General features: G+C 40.2%; 1 pseudogene; it reads left to right on the top strand.

Moving 5' to 3' along the window:
• The first annotated feature begins 2,621 nt into the window (after nt 1-2,621).
• The window catches only part of LOC136404293 (peroxiredoxin-2-like), an 87,197-nt pseudogene continuing 67,661 nt past the window's right edge, over nt 2,622-22,157 (top strand).

The following is a 22,157-nucleotide window of genomic DNA, read 5'->3' as shown; positions in this document are numbered from 1 at the left end:
GCTCCCTGCTGTCGCGGCGGCTTTGGCGGCAGAAAGAGCTGCAGAAACACAATGGCCGGATAAACCAGCTTTGTAATCTGCTTGTCACAGTCCAGTCGTCGGGGGCCTGCCCTGCATTGGCAGAAGAATGCTGTCCAGATTGGGGAAAAATCGGATTTTTAAAAATGTGCCAGTCCACAGAACAGAGCAAAGGGATATTTCATGTGTGGGTGTCCAGGATGTGGTGGACCAGGCCTGGGGGCTGTGGTTTTGAAGCCTCATTATAAACCTTTAATATCGGGAGCTGTTTTCTCTGGCAGCCTCCGATTCTCTGGCAAGCCTCCGAGACAGCTCTGTTGCCTGCTAACGCAAGGAGTTGACAAACTGGGCATGAATGCCAGGGTTAGATGGACTGGGCTATTATCACATTCTCTTAGGAGTCAGGGATGGTTCTTAAGATTGTTTCACTTAAAATCCCAAACCTCTGCTCTGCCTTAAGAAGGGTGGGTAATTGAAACAGTGACAGAAGTGGAGGGGGCTTGGTGGCTGCGAGTGAGTGAGGAGGAATGGGTCTGGAGGGAGGAGCCGGGAGTGGAAAACACCTCCCAGGTGCTGGCCTGTGCAATTCCTACCTTCCAAACTCCAGAATGACAGAGGCAGAGAGGGCTGTTGTGAGCCTCTCAGGAGCCAGGGGTTTTGACCTTGAAGGCAGGTGACCCCCTCTCCAAGTAGCCTGATAATAAACTCCATTTCTTTGCCCACTCAGTCACATCCAGGGAAAGAATGAAGACAGTTCTCATCTTCTCATCCCAAAAGGCAAGCTTTTGTTTGATATTACAGACAAAGCCCTGAAATTGCATTTGACAAGAAAAGTCCCCAAAATAATGAATCATCTAAGGTTTTGACACATGAATCAGGATTTTCCCCTTTGTGTTGTAAGGTGAGCTTTCAAATTGTAAAGTGAAATGATCAAGCCCTTTGTGTTTCATAAGAGGAAGGAGACAGCTGTCTCTCCCCACCCTCTCCTCCTTAGGGTGTCTCCTTGAACTCATAATAGGCCCTATTTTTAGGTAGGCTCAGGCTTTTGATTTTGCAATGCTAGGTTGTGGGTCTTCTGACACTTAGAACTGTAAACACAGGCCTCTATGATTAATTTAGAAGTTCCTCATAGTAGTCCCTGAGGAGCTGATCTCAGGAAAGAACATTTTAATTGTTCTACTTTTCTGCATAAACTGATATGAAATTCTGTCCTGACTCTGCGCGTTTTCACGCGTCTGTAATACCTTCTCAAGAATAAACTGAGTTCTTTCTTGTCTCTACCCTGTTTCCCCCAAAATAAGACATCCCCTGAAAATAAGACCTAGTGCAATTTTTTTTTCAAGCTTAGAAATATTAGACCTCCCCTGAAAATAGGACCTAGCGCATCTTTAGGAGCAAAAATTAATATAAGACACTGTCTTATTTTCGGGGAAACAGGGTATTGGTATGGGGAGATCTTTTATTGGCAGGATTGTTTTACTTCCCTGAAATTGGTCAAGAGGGTACAAGGTACCTTGAGAAAGGTAGAGCCAGCCAGGGAATACGGAGCTGTGGGGGAGGAACACACTTCCCTCTGCCCTCAAGCTTCTTCCGGCTGGTCTAGTAACCAAATCCACATGAGCCAGATAAGCAAGAGAAAATAGCCCAATTTAATACATACTGTGTATAGGAACCCATACATGAGAGAGTCAGAGACCCCACATGCAGGAGAGGTTCAGAGACAGAAAGAGGGGATTGAGAATATAAGACCTCCTAAGCTAGGAATGAGTTAATGATACACCTGGATGGTGGGCTTTAAAGGGTCATGGTGGGATGATAAGAACAGACATTTAGTAAAGACAAGCTGGTCTTGCCCTGTATAGGTAGGGCAAAAGAGGTCATCGCTGATAACCTCTTATATATTATGAGCTAGGCCCCTGACTCGAGTTCTAGGTAGTGAAAGGGAGGGGCAGAAGTTTCTCTCTTGAGCCTGTGTGTGAGGTGGTCTTTAGCTTAAAACAATCTGCATACCACAGAGGCACATGTTGGGGTGGACAGAATGGGTCGCTCAGGGCAGTCTAGGAGCTTGAGTGCCAGGGAGTGCGGGCTAAGAAGTCTGCTTAGTGATGCCCAGCGTGAGGCTTCTTCGTGAGGCGTCTCCACCTGCCCTGCACTATTCCTCCGCTTGTCTCGGCTGGAGCTCAAGTCCGAGGGCGCCATCGCGCACTCTGCCTCTAACTCCTTCCAGGATACATTTTCCCAAGTTTGGTTTTGATATTCTGTTTATCTGTTCTTATTATGCCATTTGCCTGAGCCTCATGGAGGCTGAGATGGCAGTTGGTGCTAAAAGCTGCTTTTCCCTCCAGAGGCTGGGCTTATTTCCTGGAGGCATGTTGCTGTCAAGCCAAGGGGGTGGCAAGGAGCTAATGTCACTCCTTCAACAGAAACTAAGATTATGAGCTTGCATTTAGTGTTTAATGTTTAATATTGATACAGAGCTTTACAGAGCTCCAGTGTTCTACAGAAAGAAAGGAGAAATTTCTGTAAGAGAGAGAGAGAGAGAGAGAGAGAGAGAGAGGGAAACTTTCCTTCTGAATAATTTATGGAAGATTTTGGATTACTGTATGGCTAGTATCTGCAGCCACCATCATAGCCGCCTGGCCAACGCAGGTTCGCATTTGATTCAGACAGACGGTAAGGAATCAACAGAGCCCCAAACTGGTGGTCCATTTTCCTTTATTCTAGACTCACACTGGGCAAGTGAGTAAAAACAAACACACTGGGCTCCAAAACCCGCTCATTCAGTGCTCACAAAGCCACTGACTCATCCGAGTTTCCTAGAATCCAAAGCTTCTACCTCACTAGTCTTATTCACCTCTGTCCCCTATCTCCTCCTCCACGAACTGGCCTCTCCCATTCTGCCATTTTGGCTGCCTCCTCCACGTGGCTTCCCTGCTCTGCTACACCCTGGGCTCTTCCTCTCTACAATCATGTAATCACTCTCCTCCAAAATGGCCTCCTAATTCCACCATTTAAAACCTTTTTGGCACTAAAACCCTCCCTCAACCCACATTAGCACAACCACGCCCCTTCCAAAGGAAAAAGGCAATCAGCTGCCCCATGTGGGCAGCAGCATCTTTAACAGGGTGAGCAAAATATATCTTGTCTGCCCAACAATTACCCTGGAGATATATTCTAAGTCATAGTCTTATTGTTTTTATCCAGGAATCATTAATTCTATTACTCGACAAGGAACACATGATTCAATGTTTTATTGAGTCCAGCTGCTCTGACACTTAGGTGCTTTGGCCACAGCAAACAGATTATTAATGTGTGTATATCATGTGTACATGACAGATACCCATGGAAAAATGGATAACTCTCAGGTTGCCACTAGCTTATATGCCATCTTTGGCTAAAGACAAAATAAAGGTGTGTGCCTGGGGTGTGTGTAGGGGCAGTTAGGGGATGTTACCAGAAAAAACAAGGGTAAGGTTTGTTATGTGAATTTAAGTAGGTGCCTTTCCCAATGATAAAATTTTCTCATGATTTAGAGTAATTTCTCTGCGTACAAGTAGAGATTTCCTTTATAAATGTAAATGTCCCTCACAAAAGGGTAACTAACTTTTACTGTTTTCAAAGCTTCTCCTATTGCTCAATATACTCACCTCAAAAGAATCCTTAAACCAGAACATATTTTAGAATGGTATATTCCGCTACTTAATTGTTATATATTACAGTGCTCCTTTTCATGGATGGGCCATATTTTATTTATTCCTCACTGTTCAACATTTTTGGTTGTTACTGCTTTTTCACCAATAAATATTTGCTGCAAAGCCAAGCCTTGAATGTGTATTTTCATGAGTGTATGTATTGCTCAGAGACAGAGAAAAGAACTGGGAATTTTTGCACTGACACGACAGGGGGAGTGACTGACCTCGATTCCTGTCTTCTTGAGAGAAAGAATTCAATCAAGGGACAGAATGCAGCAAGTAAAGGAAAAATTTATTGGCCATACAAGACGAAAGTTAGAGAAAAGGGGACCTTGGAGACAGGTTCAGGGGATTAACCCAGGATGAGCTGCTGCTGCTCATTGCTCCCCTGTTTGCAAGTTTCACGGGGTCTCTTAGAGAAAGAGAGGGGCAAGAAAGAAGAGGAGGACGAGGAGGGAAAAGTATGGGAATACTTCTGGAAGGAAGAGTACTCTGAAACCTCTGTCCTAACAGATTTCAAAAGCGGGGATTTTTAGGGGAGGTCCCAGGGGAGGATCTTCATAGAATATTTATCAGCTTTCCAGGTATGTTCTTTTGGGGTTGCATTCTCCACTGATTGACTGGTGCCAGAACAGAGGGTCATTGGTCGGTGTAGCTCATCCTGATGTCAGCCGTGGCTTTCTTTTGTCTGGTTTTGCTGCTTTTCTGGCTTTGGAGCTGAAACACAACTGAGGCCTAGATGTTATCTCTAGGGGTTAATGCTTAAGTGCTATCCTCCAGCTTTCTTGTTTGTTCCTCCCCTAAGGGGGTCTAAACCCACATGACTAGTGATATGCCGGGGAGGAAAGGTGAGGGGAGGGTTCAAATTCCATGGAATTAGGGAGTCTAAGTTGCATGACCAGCTAAGGGAGGAAGTGTCACTCTGGGGGGTGAGGTCCTTATTTTCCCAGTTTTGCCCATTGCTAGGCACCTGGGGCTTTTGCCCTAGTGGCCTCTGGGCCTGCCCTATAGTCCTTGCTCTGCTCATGACTAATTGTTTACCACAATATGATATAATATATATTGCCAACTTGCATTCAAAAGGCTGGAATCCTTTTCATTTCAAGCCTATATTGCATGAGAGTACATATTTCCCTTTTGTCAAGACGTGATGTTATTGAGGTTTAAAATTTTTGCCAACTGGATGAGAAAAAAAGCTCTATATCCTATTGTTTGAATCCGCATATCTTCATATGCATAGCGGTCATATTTTTCCCACTTCAGTGTAATCTTTTGCTGTTGTGAGCAGCCACTTTAAATTTTATTGCAACCAGATTTTCTCAGACCATCCCATCTGGGGGTGCAGATGGAGGCACTTTACCAGCAATAACCCATGCCCAGCACAATGCCTAGAACATAGTCAGTACTCAACAAATAGTGCTTGACTGAATATCGTCCAAATTTCACTGATGACTGACTCTACCTACTTCTGAAGGACCTCTCATCTTCTAAAAATTAACTCTCTCCAAGTATAGTTGGGAGTCAGGTTCATTTCACACATGACCACAAACATGCTTTTTTAGCTGACAATGCCAGAGCTCTGTTGGGCATCTTGACTTCTGGCAGTTGCATTACCACTTTGTGCTGCTCTTCAACTCCAGGATCCATGGTGGCCCCTGCTCCTCTATCAAGCACCCTGTTCCCTGCCATGGCATTACTGATCACAGAGACTGCCGCACTGCACGCTCCGAGCATGGGGCCGGGATTGGGCAGTCGTTGGCGGCTGCGCACTAAGAGGAACGGCTCACTTCTTCTCATGTGTCAATTTGTAAGAGGATCCTCAGAGCCATGAGGTTTAGAGAAACAGTTTTGTCAGTGTTTACCTACAACTTCTGTCTCTTTCCTTTTCTTTCTCTCTCTCTTTCTTTCTTTAATAAAACACATTTCTAGGAGGCAAGTTTAAATGTTTCTTTTTCTCCTGGGATCATGTTTTCGTCTTCAGTTATAACCCCAGCAAGCTTCACTTGCTCTGCTTTTGCAATCCATCAAACAATCCAGACATGTCTGAAGGCCAGCATGAGGCAGGGTGGGCTCTTTAGTCTTGCCATCTCCCCAACTCTATGAAATCTCATACTTTGAGTTGTTAAAAAATTATTAATACAAGTAATTGTTTAATTAAAGGCAAAGAATTAGGGCCCAAAAGCAATAACTTTGAGATTTTTGTATAAGGAATTTTTTTTTCGGTAACTGTTTTAAAAGAGGATTATCTATGAAAGATTTCTTACTTTATTCTGCAGATATATATTTGATGCCTGCTGTGCTGTGGCTCTGGGATATAAACCACAGCCATCCCTTTAAGGCTCAGATGGGGATGATTAAGATGTAAAAAAAGAAAAAAAGAAAATGAATGTAACCAGGCATAGCACGTACTCTGATACTCTGATGGTCTGGAGAGGATTTAGAGGGGCTACAAAGCAGAGTGTGTGAATTCTATCATAGGGGGTCAGGAAACTCTCACTGTCAAGGTGATACGTTAGCTAAAAGGAACTGCTATTCTGGATGTGGGTGGCTGAAGTTAAGATGCTTTTGCTGTTGTCAAACTTCTGCCAAGATGATTGATAGGAGCTCAAAATGATCTGACCTCTAATTGACATTTAGCCGGAAACTAAAAACCAAACCACTTCCAACAAATGTGAGGACATTTTCAAAGTCTAATAATATAAGCTTTGTGACTATTATCCTAAAATGTTCTGCCATCACAGGAAATATTGTGATAACATGGGATAAGACAAATTTTTAGAAAACCCCTTGGAAATTTGTAATCACAGGTTATTTTGAGAGAAATACGATTGTCACGGCAAAGAAGCAATCAATCCCATTTACCTAGCATAGGAGTTGGTCTGTGTCTTTACATTTTTATAGTCTATATATTTAAGTTTCTATATTTTATATTATTTATATTACATGTGTTTTATAAATGGGCTTTAAATGCAATAGAAAATAACTTAGATGATTCAAATATTTTTGATGCTTTCTGTCTTCAAGTTCCTAATATAGTGTATTAAAATTTTTTTTTCATTTACTGATTTAAGAGAGGAAGGGAGGGAGGGAGAGAGAGAAAAAGGGAGAGAGAGAGAGAGACTGATTTGTTGTTCCACTTATTTATGCATTCAATTGTTGACACTTGTAAGTGCCCTGACCAGGGATCAAACCCACAACCTTGGTGTGTTGGGACAACGGTCCAACTAACTGAGTTACCTGGCCAGGGTTAAATTGTATTGAAAAAACAAAACATAACAGAGGGTCAAAAGCTGAAGAATGCCAACATCTTTGGAATGGTTCTTGTTTTATTTTTAAGGTCAAAGGATAATATATAGCTATACTTTTCCAGAATTTTTAAGAAAACAACTTAAAACTTTCATTGTTTTCTAATTTTAGATGTTCCTAAATGAACCTAGAAAAAAAGAGGATGGAAATAGAGGTTGAGATTGTTAGAGATGAAATTAAGCAAGACTCATGGAGACAAAATACCTTGGCAAGGCAACTTTAATAACTTCTGCAGAAGGCTGTGCTGCTACTCTTCAAAGCCAGCCAGCAGCCTGACCAGGTGGTGGTGCAGTGGGTAGAACATCAAACTGAGATGCGGAGGATCCAGGTTCGGGACCCCGAGGTCGCCAGCTTGAGCGCGGGCTCATCTGGTTTGAGCAAAAGCTCACCAGCTTGGACCCAAGGTTGCTGGCTCAAGCAAGGGGTCACTCGCTCTGCTGTAGCCCCCTGGTCAAGGCACATATAAGAAATCAATCAATGAACAACTAAGGAACCACAATGAATAATTGATGTTTCTCATCTCTCCCCCTTCCTGTCTGTCTGTCCCTATCTGTCTCTCTCTCTGACTCTCTCTGTCTCTGCCACAAAACAAACAAACAAACAAACAAACAAAAAACAGCCAGCAAATGCATGGGCAGAGGACAAGTTCTGTTTTTATCCCTAACGCAGGCCCTAGGATGCTGGGTCTTACTCCATTGGTTGGAGTGTTGACAGTACAATTTTATTTTTTCCCAATAGGCTAGTTTAAATGGCTGTACCAAGGTGGGAGGGACAGATGGGGATATCATTAACTAGGTAAGGGGGTTGAGGAATGGTTGGATGACCAGACATAGGGGGCAGGGAGAATTGGTAAATGAGTTAGCTATTTCTCATTTTATTCCCCAGTCAGAGGAATCCGAATGAAGGGGATTGGGAAATAGTTAAAGAAAAGAGCCTAAGTTAAACATTTCCTTCAGGCTGAGTGGGCATTAGTCCCTTGAGAGAAATTTATTTACAGACCATGTTCACTTAATCATACAACAAAGGCAATGAATACCTACTATGTGCTGGGCTGTGTGCAAGAGGTAGGGTGTGAAAAGTAATAATGTATTTTTCTTTTTCAAGAATTTGTAGCCTATTCCAGTAGACATAGACCTAATGTATAATTAGAATACAATAAAATAAGCACCTTGTTTCTAGACAGTCTTTGACTAAATTAGAACTATGATGAAATTATACGCTATAGGAGCTGAAAGGTGGGAATTACTGACCTCACAATGGGGAGACAAGAAGACTTCACAGAGAAGGTGATGTTTTATGGATAAAGAAGTACGTGAGTTTTTTAAAATTTTCCCTTTAAAAATTCTTTCCCAGGAAGGAATACAGCAAAAACAAAAACAACAGAGGTGTTACAAGAGAAAATGGTCCTAATAAGAAACAAACTCAAATATGAAATGATTTCTTGTACTTAATGATTTTTAACAAAAGGTCGTTCATTTGGCTGAGTACTCTGTGCACTTGATCTTTTTTTGATGGCACAAAAGTCATGACTTTGGACCTATAAAGAAAGAAATGTAATCCTGGTACCCTCCTTAGCTCTGCGGTGGACACTATTTTGCATGTCATATTAACCCAAACACTTTGGTTGGTTTTCAGTCTTCACCTAGCTAAATTCTCACCTTCAAACTGAAAGAGAATGTCCCTAGAAAATCAATAATGTTTGTTTAACATATTTATTTAGGTCATTGTCTCTGGGAAGTAGGACCCTGGGGTGGAAAGAAATGGGGATAAGGACAACTTTTAAAAATTTAAAACTTATTCTCTAGTATTTGACAGTATTAAGCAAAGTTTATGTGTTACTATGCTTTTTAAAGAAAGGACTCAGTAAAATTCTAACATATAAAAAGTATGGGGCTAAACAAATATTAACACTTTTCCTCTCATCTTCTAAGTCAGCAATTTTCAATTTTTTTTTATCTCATGGCACACATTAACTAATTACTAAAGTTCTGTGGCACACAAAAAAATAGATGTTTTTGCCATTGTGACAAAAAATAGGTATCATTTTGATTTATTCAGACCAATGGCTATTGTGTTGGCTGTTGTCATTTTTTTATTTGACAATTGAGAAAAAAGAGGCCAGTGACCCTGACTAATTAGTTAGATATTGCATGTTTTAAAAATTCTTGCAGCATCAGTTGAAAAAATCACTATTGTAAGTTCTTGTGGCTGAGCTAATAACCAAATTAATAGAGACAGATTAACAGGAGAAAACCAAAGTTTAATATATGCACATGGGGAGTTCACATAGACATGATAAATCCGTGAAAATTCTAGACAGTAAAGCAACAGTGGGTATATAAGGGCCTTTTTGACAAAGGAGAAAGGTGGAAGAATGGGATATTAGATTTCAGAAGTGAGGACCTGTGATTTATAGGTAGTTGAGGAAGAGCAGAATGCACAGGGCTAGGTGAGTCAGAAACAGTGAGACACAACGGGTGTATAGCTATCAGGCTGTGGCCTGAAGCACTCTATTTACCATACTGTACTCAATTCAAATTAGACTGAAACAGCATCCTAGAATCTCCTTCCTTAATCAGATTTCCATCTGAATCTCTTGGGCAGGAAAGGGGAGGGGGTGCCAAAGTTTTTTTCTGAGTCTTGTTTCTTAATAAACAGCTTAATTCAATATCCCCAAAAACAGTTTCAGGATGACAGAATTTTGGTTCCTTTAAAAGTTTATTAAATTAGTTCAATGGACAGAATCATAATTATTCAAAATGACTACTCTTAGGCCCTGGCTAGTTGGCTCAGCAGTACAGTGTTGGCCCGGTGTGTGGAAGTCCGGGGTTCGATTCCTGGCCAGGGCACACAGGAGAAGCGCCCATCTGCTCCACCCTTCCCCCTCTCCTTTCTTTTGTCTCTCTCTTCCCCTCCCGCAGCCAAGGCTCCACTGGAGCAAAGTTGGCTAGGGCACAGAGGATGGCTCTGTGGCCTCCGCCTCAGGTGCTAGAATGCCTCCAGTTGCAGTGCAGCAATGGCCCAGATGGGCAGAGCATCGCCCCCTAGTGGGCATGCCAGGTGGATCCAGGTAGGGCACATGTGGGAGTCTGTCTGCTGTCCCCTGCTTCTCACTTCAGGGAAATAAATAAATAAATAAATAAATAAACCAAAAAAAACCACACAAAATGACTACCCTTTGCTATATAAAAGCCATAGATCCAATAAGTGCTTTTGAAGGAAAAACAACTTGTTTATTTTATGTTCTTTCCTTCAACCATTCCTCAACCCCCTTCATCTGGTTTTTCCCACCATTCCCCAAACCCCTCATTCAGTTTCATGAAGTTAACACTATCCCCACCTCTCCATTTCCCCACTCATGTGGCCATTTAAACTAGCCAATCCGGAAAGAGTAAGATTGTACAGTCAACACCGCAGCCAATGAGGCAAAACCCAGCCTAGGGCCTGCTTTAGGGATAGAAACAGAACCCACCCCCCTACCTGTGTGCTCGCTGGCCAGCTTTCACTAGTGGCAGCACAACCTTCTGTAGAAGTTACTAAAAATTGCCTTGCCGAGGTATTTTGTCTCCACAAGTCTTGCTTAATTGCAATTCTAACACTTCCATTTCTACTTTTTGTTTCTAATAATACTATACGCCTCACTTGCCATCTTCATTCACAGTGTGACGTTTACTCTTCCAGGTGGTTTGGTGTTTTTAGCGTTTTAGAGTTACATTATATCCTCCCTTAGTCTCCCATCCCATTAAATTTCTACTACACTTAGGTAGAAGGGAAGAAATTGAAGAAATATGGTTCAGTAGCCATTTGTCCAGAAGATAAATGGTTACAAGTGCTTTTGCCACTAAATTATGCTAATCCACTCTATAATCCAATCACTATTTCCTAAATGACTAGGGACCCTAGTGCCAAAGGAACTGTAGTCAATTTTCTCCTTCATCCCAATAGGTCAATTATTCTTTTTTTCCTGAGGTAAAAGAATAACTTTCTTTGGAACTTGTGAGGGCTCTGAAATGCACACCACCCACAGGATCTGCCAAACTATTATCGCTCCATTAGACCTGGCTGAGATCATAATTACCTAAGAAATACCATTCTTCAACTCCACGGTCCAGGATGTCGGTGACTCCAGGCACCTCAGCTCATTCAAGAGTCAAGGTTCATATATCCTGCCCTTTATTTTCCCTCTAGACTGTGATTCCTCATGCTGAAGAATCTACAGGGCATCACCTTATCATTTGTTAATGGGAGCAAAAACCCAACCATTTGAAATAGATTCCTCGATCTGTTGCAGAATCCATAAGCTAGATGGCATGAAACATTCTTTTTTTTTAATTAACAGGAACATTCCTTACACTCTTGTTCCTGAAATAACACCATATGCACAAGAGAAAATTAGAAAGGGCTGTGGATAGATTTCTCATCATTTGTGCGATTGGTCTGTGTAAAGATCCAGGAATAAGATGTAAAAAGAAGGCACACACTTTTTAACATTTGTGGGGCTTGGAATTACAGCCATTAGAGAATGAAAAGCAAATTGGAAAGTCAAATAATTTCCCACCAAAGAACTGACTTTGGGGATTTTTCCCCCTTTTCTCCTAGCTTCTACCATAGGACAGTATTCATGTTTGGAGGGCCTTGACTTGTGTGTGTGTGTGTGTGTGTGTGTGTGTGTGTGTGTGTATAAGGGGAGAGGGGATCTTGATTAGCTTTGAAATGTCCTTCTTGCATAATCAATACCAATCTGGTAAGGGCTGGCTCTAGTATCCTGGCTTCATCGTTAGGGTGGCCTTATCAGGCGTTTTCCTTAGTTCCTAAACATTCAAAAGAATGTTAACAGTGATTTTTCATGCTTTGAGGGTATGTTTGGATTTGAAAGACTGTCCAAATATATTTGGAGCCATGCCTGATGAGTAAGTGGGTGGGCGATGAATTTGGAAAATAGAGTATTTAGAGAAGTGATGAAAAACAAATGATCCTAAATCTACCTTTTTTTTTTTTTTTTTTTTTAAGCAATGTACATTTGGGAATAAGTAGAATACTTAACACCCTAAGGTGACTTGAAGTGGAACTTAAATTTGTTCTTTGTAGAAACTAGAGTGAGGCTATCAGAGGCCTTCCTCTTTCAGAAAATGCCAGGTGAGTCACAATGTTATTTATATACACAAATAACTTGTGAACTTCCATAAGAATCTTGTGAGATAAATGGAGAAATGGGGGATATTATTCCTGAGATACAGCCTTCTAGCTCCTTGTCTCCAGTTCCCTAGTTCAAGTGATCACCTTGGCCTTCACAGCAAATGTCATTAACCTGGGGAAAGAGAAAAGGGAATTTGATCTACTTCCACATCTTAGAGCAGGGGTCCCCAAACTTTTTACACAGGGGGCCAGTTCACTGTCCCTCAGACCATTGGAGGGCCAGACTATAAAAAAAAACTATGAACAAATCCCTATGCACACTGCACATATCTTATTTTAAAGTAAAAAAAAAAAACAAAACAAAACAGGAACAAATACAATATTTAAAATAAAGAACAAGTAAATTTAAATCAACAAACTGACCAGTATTTCAATGGGAACTATGCTCCTTTCACTGACCACCAATGAAAGAGGTGCTCCTTCTGGAAGTGCTGCAGGGGCCGGATAAATGGCCTCAGGAAGCCGTATGCGGCCCGCGGGCCATAGTTTGGGGACCCCTGTCTTAGATAGAGCCTGGCTGATGTGTGGACAACCGGGAACTATGGAAAAAGTCAAAGCAAGCAAGCAGATTATGGACACTGACTCCTTCCCTCCCATCCCCTCAAAGCAAGTAGGACTCAGTGACATTTATATACCTTGTAACTAATTATGTGTAACTCTTTTTAAAAAAATGGAGAAAAGAGAGAATGGGGAGGCTGCAAAAGAATTGATTTGTTGTAATAATCTAACATTTTCCTTTTTTTTTTCCCAGAAAATAACTCTTAGGGAGAAAAAGAACAAACCTATATCAATATTACTCCCATTCTGCCCTCCCCGCAAATCACACCCTACAAATTAGTCTCTTGATTTTTCAAAGCACTTAATCTGCTTTTGGCAATATTTGATTTTCATATCAAGAGTAGTTGTTATTCATAGAACTATTAACCAGGTGCTTAACCTGCAACAGGGAGCAATATATTAAAAAACATTAAAGTACTAACAAATCACTAGGCTAGTAGAAGAAAATCGGTACAGGAAGGCAGAGTTAAGAGCAGAAATCAAATCTGGCTAACAGCTTTAACATTGAACTTGGTGTTATACAACCATCACTTTAGAAACTGTTTACTCTTTTAGGTCCGCCTTTCAACTAAGAATAAAAAGAACAGTATCACAGATCTCTTTCCGTAGTTCTTTGGAGATGTTCCTATTGGCGTATCATATAATTATGTGATTATTAAAATTTACATAAATGCTTTTATTCTTTTCTGCTCACATCATGTATTTCTTTTGCTTACTGGTCAGTTTCAGACTTTGACTTACATTTTTGGGCCGTAACAATTTTACTTTTGGTTCAGTAATCAATTTTGTAAAAATTAACAAGCAAATCAAAACAAACTAACAAGCCTGACCAGGCAGTGGCATAGTAGATAGAGGGTTGGACTGGAATATAGAGGTCCCAGGTTCGAAACCTGAGGTTGCCGGCTTTAGCATGGGCTCATCTGGCTTGAGCACAGGCTCACCACCTTGAGCGCAGGGTTGCTGGTTTGAGCATAGGATCATAAATATGACACCATGGTCACTAGCTTGAGCCCAAAGGTTGAGAGAGCCCAAGGTCGCTGGCATGAGCAAGGGGTCACTCACTCTACTGTAGCCCCCTGGTCAAGGCCCATATGAAAAAGCAATCAATGAACAATTAAGGAGCCATAATGAAGAACTGATGCTTCTCATCTCTCTTCCTTCCTGTCTGTCCGTCCCTATCTGTCTCTCTCTCTCTGTCTCTGTCACAAAACAAAACAAAACAAAAACCTAAGTAACAAAACAAACTGTGGAGTGTGTTATGAGTGATACCAATAGTTTCAAGTATCCTAATTTATGTATGTATGTATACATATTAAGGGGGGATATTTTTTTCACATTTTCCCTTGTAAAAGAATATCTGGTTTTCATATCTAGGGACTTGGAAAAAAAATTTTGTCCCAGATTTTCCATATAAAATCTCAAAATGGCTATTATTTATGAAATACATGTTATCTAGATAGTGTGTCTTTTGTAATAAAAGGGCAGAGAATAGATGTTGACAGGGAACAGATGTTGACAAGCAGATTTTAAAAATATAAATAAAAATTTTAAAGCCCGCATGAATTCAACACACCTTCATAAACTTGTTCCTGTCATGGTTGTTTATTTAGTGTTCATATTTTAAGCATTTTTATGAATGACTCTCTCTTCTAAATGGAGAAATATTGATTGTAGGTTTGTAAAGCAGGTGATACCAGGAACTGAGATTTTTCTTATTTTTTGTATGAGAAACACATGTTCCAAGAGGGAAGCCTAATAGTGGTGCTGAGCCTAGAAGATCTGAGTTTGCAGTTAGTTATGGAATTGAGTGGAGGGTATAGGGCCATCAAGGCCTTTGCTTTGGGGTGATTCCTCAGTGCTGTAATTCTAGACGAAACTATTTGCCTTCTGTAACAAGCATGCCAAGGACCTGAAGTGTGACTTCAGATAAATTCTTTGTGATTTTAAATTCCAAACAAACATTGCTGGCTTCAGACAAATTTTATAGCAATCAATTAAGTTTCAAAGGTCTTTTAAATTTAGGCCTTCTATGAATAAAGAAAATAATCTAGAATTCTCTGCAGTTCAAGAAATAATTATTGCCCACATGAGGCCTACGTTCAGACCCCTCTTGATTAGTGTTAGTCCTTTTAGGAAAAGAGGTATGTGTATTTTTGTTTCCAGGAAGCCATTTTCTTCCATACAGTGATGATAAACTTACCTATCTCTCCTCTAAAAGGCAACAATTAGAGATGATGTAAGAGCCAATGTGCCATGATTTCCAGTCTTTCCAAATGTAAATATGTCACCTTGTTGTGGTCTGGCTCCATTAATACCACTGCAATATATTACAGAATATTTTCACATCAAGATTCTCTGGGCATGAGAAAGGAAATTTAAAGAGAGGTCCATGCTAGTAGTCACATGAGTGCTAGCAAAAAAGTGTGGATATTTCCAACTAATTTGGTTTTCTTTCGCTGCCTAGTGGGGAGTAGACGAGACGAGGGACTCATACCTCCCTGTAGTGAGTGCAAAGAACACTGGAGATGAGACCAAAAGTCTTGGGCTGGGGATACTTTGTCGCTGTGAGAACATGGGCAGATTCCTTAAGTTCTTTGAGTCTTAGGTTTTACTTTTTAAATTTTTTTTTTATTTCATGTATCAAATAAGAATAAATAATATCTGCTCCACTCATGTTAGAGTGTTATGGGAGTAAAATGGGGTTTTAAGTAAACAAACACATTGTAAACTGTCACCCATTGTATAAATAAATGTTGGTGTGAATTAGTCACATGCCTTTGGTTACAAGCCATAGAAACGAATCTTGGCTAGCTAAAGCTAGAAGGAATGTATTGGAAGGATATCAGAGGCTCACAGAATTGCCAGGAGCCTAGAAGACCATGCCAGGGATGTGGCAAGAAATAAGGCAGTTCCAAAGCAAAGAGGCAAGAGACTACAGAGGCCCCAGCAGAAACCGTCTACGGGGTGGAGTGGAGCTCTAGAACTTCCGGGATCTTTGGCCCTATACTCAGATTTCAATACTGGGGCAGGGGCACCCAGTTGAATCAATCTGAATCTTGTTCTAGTGCCTTGGGTAGGAATGGCACGGCCCCTGATTATGGCCCACCCAGACTGTGTCCAGTGGGTAAGAAGTCATTTCTCAAAAGGAATCTGAGTGCTGATAGAAAATGAATGGATGCTGGACAACTCTAAAATCCATAAATGTGAAATTGATGTTTGTAGGGCCAGTAGTCATGGCCGTTGTGGACATTCACATGCATGTTCCCATTAAATTCAGGCAGATGGTAAAGAAACAGTGGAGCCAAAAAATGGTGGGCCATTCCTTTATTAAAGTCTTACACCAGCTGACGAGCAACACACACAGGGAAAAACACTTCCCTTTCACTCAGGGCTCCGGAAGCCACTGACACTCCCCTCTGGTTCTACAACAGGAGAATCTTCTCCAGTTTCTCCTAGAATCAAAGGCCTCACCAGTCTCAGGGGAGCTCACAAAAGCCCCTCATCTCTGATTCCCCATCTGCATATCTTCTGCCCTCTCTTTGTACAAACTCTGCAAAAACATGGCTTCCTCTCTTTCTCCTTCTGCAAAACATTAGCAAGACAATGGCCCTTCCCAAGCAGGAAGGTAATTTGCAATTTCACTGACCAAATACCCGGTGCTGCCCAGTGCCATTTTTTAACACTAAAAGTGAGCTAACTAAAAAAATACAAAATTTACAAACTCATTTGCCCAACAATGTTCCTTACTTCCCAGTTTTGGATATAAAACTTACATATTCAAATTCATTGACTCTTTACCCCACTAAAATCAATTATAAAAATAAGTAAAATAAGCTGGGGGAAAATAATTTAATGACTCTGAGCCTCTGTCTCCTGCAACTGAAGGGATGGCAATTTTTTTTTCTCATTAGGGTTTCACCTGACAACTTTCATAATCAAAATGATTGCTCAGACCGTGGTCAATCTGTGGTCTCAAACAGAGAAGAGAAAGCCTGAGATCGACTCCATTTACCGAGGAGTCTTCTTTGTGGGCTACCATTGATGTTTGCTGCCCACTGTGGCCCCGTCCAAATCCAGATGGTCCAACTTCCCTGGCCTCGGTCTTCTTACCTGGTGTTAAAGTTGGGATTGGCTAGGTACTAACGGTAAATCAGGGGACCTGTCCACTGGAGTGATGTACTGTCTGCTATTCAAAGCTGTTGCCAAGCTGGGGCCTGGGCTATACCTTTTTCTCTTTGTGTAGAGGTTGAAGAGGACACCTCCCTATCCTCTTGGCCATAATACTTGGTGATGGGGCCAGAGGATTTCTTGTCTAATCATATGCTCAGCCTATACTTCTCCTTTCTCCTGATCTCTGTGTACTGGGCCTAGGGTTAGAGGAAGCCCAGCCCATCCTGCCATCAAAAGGCCCAGTCCCATGTGCTACCATATTAAAAGTGAAGGGTTTTCATGGGACAACACTATTTTAAAGGATAATTTTTGCTGTCTATACAATCCTTAAAGACTTAGAGGGAAATATAAGAATGCTGTGCTTCAACTAGTATGTTCTAACCACTCCTTCAAATGAGAGAGCAACTTGGTTTTGAATAAAAATTGAGTCAGAGAAAAGCAGAGCCCTTAAAATAAGAACTGAAAATGCAACTTGGGAAGTGTGACTGGTCAGTTCATTTAGGTAAGAGTGGGTGTCTACTTCATCTGCCCGATCTGAGTTTCTTCCATGTGCTCTTTCCAGGATTTGCCTATTTTTCTCCATTGAAGATGGAAAGCTTAGTTTTCTATTGGTTCCTACAGGTACCCTGGTTGGTGTCAAGAAGTAAGGAAGAGAAGTGATAGTGTCTGAGTTGGTGGTGGAAAGACAGTAATGTGGGGAAAGACAGGTGAAGTGGGAGTAAATAACCGTGGTGAATAATAGAGAAAGCAGGTAGAGACTGTACTCTCAGGAAAAGCCAAGAGCAAATTCTAGTGAAGAAATAGACCTATGTCTTTTCCCTCTTCCCATTCTGAGACAAGCTATAGTGCTTTTGTGTGGAGACAAGGTTAACACATGGAAGACTTGTTTTATTCTCATGTTTCTTGGCCTTATGAGTTGATCTCAAACATCAAGTGACTTGTAAAGATGATAGCGGTTCTGTTTTCTGATGAGCCCCATGGGACATTCAGGAAGAAGTGAAATAGACCATACTTGTTGGAGCTCACCGTGCATTTGGTTAAGCTGCCTTCTGTCAGGCAGAACTTCTCGTCAAAGTCAAGTGGTTGCCCATCGGGGTGCCAACTAGAAGTGTGTATGTTAAGGTCTGAGCTTATGTCCTGACTCGAGATTTTTTAAAATAAAAAACCTTAAATGGATAGAAACTTCAGTTTAAGATGATAATAGGCCTTCCTATAATACATTACCATCTAGAAATATTTCCAAGGATGCCACAAATGATTTGCTTGGGAAACTTCCTCCCCGAATGTTAACTGGATCAGTGTTTGCTGTGAAGTCAGAATGCATGAGAGTAATTAGATCTGCTGGGAAGATGATAGTTTGGAATTTCTGCTTTCCAAAGCATTTTACAATTTTAATCATGTTTTTTCTTTTTTACTTTTTTTTCCCCTGAGAATTCTATATCCAATGGTATCTCTACCTAGTTATAAATGCCTCCAGGCTATATTCTACAGCTCAGTCAGCAGGCTGTCTGACAAAAGTTATGTTTCTTTATAATATATCTTAACTATTTGGCAGGAGCTTATCAATATGGTTTGGTTTATCAAACAGAAAGATTAACATCTAGTTTGGGCATTTGCTTTTTTCTCTAACACAGATGTTTTTTTCTTTTTAATCAAGACATCTTGTTCAAATATTTTTGTTCAACTTTGTATGATGTTCCAGAAAAGGTATGAAAGAGGCTCTGTGAAATATTTTTGGTGTGATCTAATGAGTCAGATAAAGAGCAGCATACCTCGTGGTTTTCCACATATCCAAAAATGTGCTCAGAGCATTCAAGGAAAAATAACTTGAAACACACCACACCTGTTTTTCCTTTGCTAGCAAATTTTGGCAACAGCCACGATTGTTTACATGGGGAACTTGAGAATCTATTTTAACATGATGTCAATGTGTTTAGGAATAAAAATGTGTAGAGTATATCATAGAATTATGCTCTGGCAGGAGAATCAAATAATGTCAGAGCTGAAAACGCTGAGAGTGTATTCAGCTTAACACTCTCATTTCAATGATGAGAAAATTGGGGCCCAGACCAGTGAAATTACTTACCCAAGATCAAATAACTAGTCATTTGCCCAGCTCCAATGAATCTGATCTTATAATCTTTGTCTACTGTTCTTTCTACCTTTCTATAAAGATGGTAGATGATATGTTCTCTCTGGTCATTCTCACATTTAAAAGACCACTTTGGATAAAGACTTCCATTGAGGTGAACAAAGTATATCAGAATATCAAATGACAGGTTGTGAAAATTAAAACCAAGGCTAAATCATTACCTAGTCAAAAGAACTTCTTCATCTCTTGTATTAGCCCCAAAATGTAAGTCAACTCTTCAGGTAAGTAGGGAAAATTCATGGTTTTTCCTGAAGTTCACGTCATGATTCTATGACTGAATTTGGCCTGATTTAGAACCCATTTCTATAATAAGGCAATATACTTCAAAGGAAGAACAAAATTAGAGATCAGAGAGAGGACATCAAAATCTTCAAAAGGGGAAACTTAATCTATTGGATAAAAAAAGGTAAAGTAAACCATTTGGTGACTCAAGGCATACTGAGGGGTGAAGGAAAGAGCAATTTCCATGTGAATGTTGGTCATAGCAAAAAGGATAACCTTTCTCAAATATTTAGGGCCAGTAATAGACAAAAGACCTGGATTCAGATGTGGATCTGTCACATAAGCTGTGTTTTAAGATTGGGTGTCAATTTCCTTACCTAAAAAATGGGTAAAACATAGTTGAGCTCATGGAGTTGCAGTAAGCTCATTGCAAAACCAGTTATATTTCTGTAGGGTAACAACAAACTACTGGAAAGATAAGTTTAAAAGTCTCATTTACAATAGCATCAAAAAATAATAAAATACTTAGGAAACAATTTAGGAAGATGAAAGACTTGTATCCTTAAACCTGTAAGACATTAATAAAAGAAACTGAGGAAGACACAAATAAATGGAAAGATATACCATGTTCCTGGATTGGAAGAATTAAGATTGTCCATACAACTTAAAGCAATCTATAGATTAAATGCGAACATCCATGGCATGTTTCACAGGAATAAGAAAAAGAATCCTAAACTTCATATAGAATCACAAAACACCCAGAATAGCCAAAGCAACCTTGAGAAAAAAGAATAAAGCTGATTTCAAACTATCTTACAAAGCTATAGTAAAGTAGTGTGTTGTTGGCATAAAAATAAACACATAGATCAATGGAACAAACTAAAGAACCTGGAAATTAACTCATACATTTATGGTCAGCTAAGTTCTGACAAAGGACTCAAGACTAGACAATAGGAAAAGAGTGGTCTCTTCAACAAATGGTGTTAGGAAAACTGGATAGTCTCATGTAAAAGAATGAAACTGGACCCTATTTTTCACTATACACAAATATCGACTTAAAATGGATTGAAGACTTAAGTGTATAAGACCTGAAACCATAAAATCCCCTGCCCCCCCGCAATATAAGGGGTAAGCTTCTTGACATTGCTCTTGGAAATGATTTTTTTATTTGACACCAAAAGCAAAGGCAACAAAAGCAAAATTAAACAAGTAGGACTATATCAAACTAAAAAGGTCTGAACAGCAAAGGAAACCATCAACAAGATTAAAAGGCAACCTATAAAGTGGGAGAAAATATTTGTAAACTTTATATTCAATAAGGGGTTAATATCCGAAATAGATGAGGAATTTATTAGCTCAGCGAAATCAACAACCCAGTTAAAGAAATGGGCAGAGGAACTTAACAGATATGTTCCAAAGAAGACATATAAATGGCTGAAAGGTACATGAAAATGTGCTCAACATCAATAATCATCAGGGAAATGCAAATCAAAACCACAATGAGTTGTCACCCTACTTAAGGTGAATAATATCTGAGGATCTAATGTATAACAGGGTGATTACAGTTGATAATACTGTATTGCATAATTGAAAATTGAAATATGCTAAGAGAGTAGAGCTTAAGTGTTCTCACCAAGACAAAAAAGGGAAAAAAGTAAATACGTGAGGTGATGGATGGTTTAATTAACTTGGTGGTGGGAATCCTTTCACCATAAATACATATATGAAATCATCTCATTGTACATTATAAATATATTATAATTTTATTTGTCAATTAAAGGTAAATAAAGATTAAAAAACCCAGATATATGATATACAACAGCAAGAAGTAGATTCTGTTCCTCCACCTCATTGTATCTGGGCTGGCCTTGTCTTTGACTAGCTTTGACTTTGAAGGTAGCAGGAGTGATGCGTGAATTCTTGGACCTGGGGCTTCCCGAGAACATACAGTTTCTGCCTTTGCCTTCTGGGAGTGCTGCCCTGATACAATCATGAAAGGAAGCTGATTTAGTCTGTTGAAGGATGAAAGGCCACACAGAGGAGAAATGATCTGCTCCAGCCAACAGCTTGGCAAGCTGCCAGACATAGGAGTGAGATCATCTTAGTCCTTCCAGTCCAGTTGATCCATCAGCTGAACGCAACCACCTGTGAAAGCGTGAGTGATGAATCCACACCTGCTCCATGGCCGCACTCACACTTGGAAGGGCACAAATACTCTCGGTAAGCAGCTGTTGGTGAGGTTGTGCCCCTCTCTCACTGTGCTTTACGTTTTCCCCGGGGCTGTTTCTATGGCAGCCCGCTGTGTTCAGAGACCCTGTACCTGAACATCTACATGGCGGGGGTCACCAAGTATGAGAGTTGTGCCTTGCTGAACCTTGGCACCTGGGGTATCTGTGAGTGTTTTGACCTGATTATAACTTTAGCCAGAGCTGTTGGCCACTAATGGTTCTACAGATTGTGTAATAATATACTGAATTAAGAATAAATATTACACAAGGTTGGAATTCTTTCTTCTAAGTCCCATTAAGACACCATATTGGGTGCATTTGAAGGACAGCCCTGTCACAAAATAAATTTTCAGTAGATGTGAACTATTCTGACGACTAATAAATATTAGTTAATAATAATAATAATAATTTACATAGTGTTTTAAAATACACATATAAAGCAGGCTCAACAATTTTATCAGAATTAAACCTCAAAATAGCTCCTTGGGGAAATTATTCTTTCCATATTCTAGAAAAATTTAATCTAAATTTAATAACTTGTTTAAAATATTATAATTAGAATCACAAGTTAGAAGCAGGGCTCAGACCTTGCTCTTTTGATGTTATTTTTAATAT

Source organism: Saccopteryx leptura, chromosome 4, assembly GCF_036850995.1.
Source record: "Saccopteryx leptura isolate mSacLep1 chromosome 4, mSacLep1_pri_phased_curated, whole genome shotgun sequence".
NCBI lineage: Eukaryota > Metazoa > Chordata > Mammalia > Chiroptera > Emballonuridae > Saccopteryx > Saccopteryx leptura.
The sequence above is the reverse complement of the archived record's forward strand: the minus strand, read 5'-3'. Positions and strand labels throughout refer to the sequence as shown.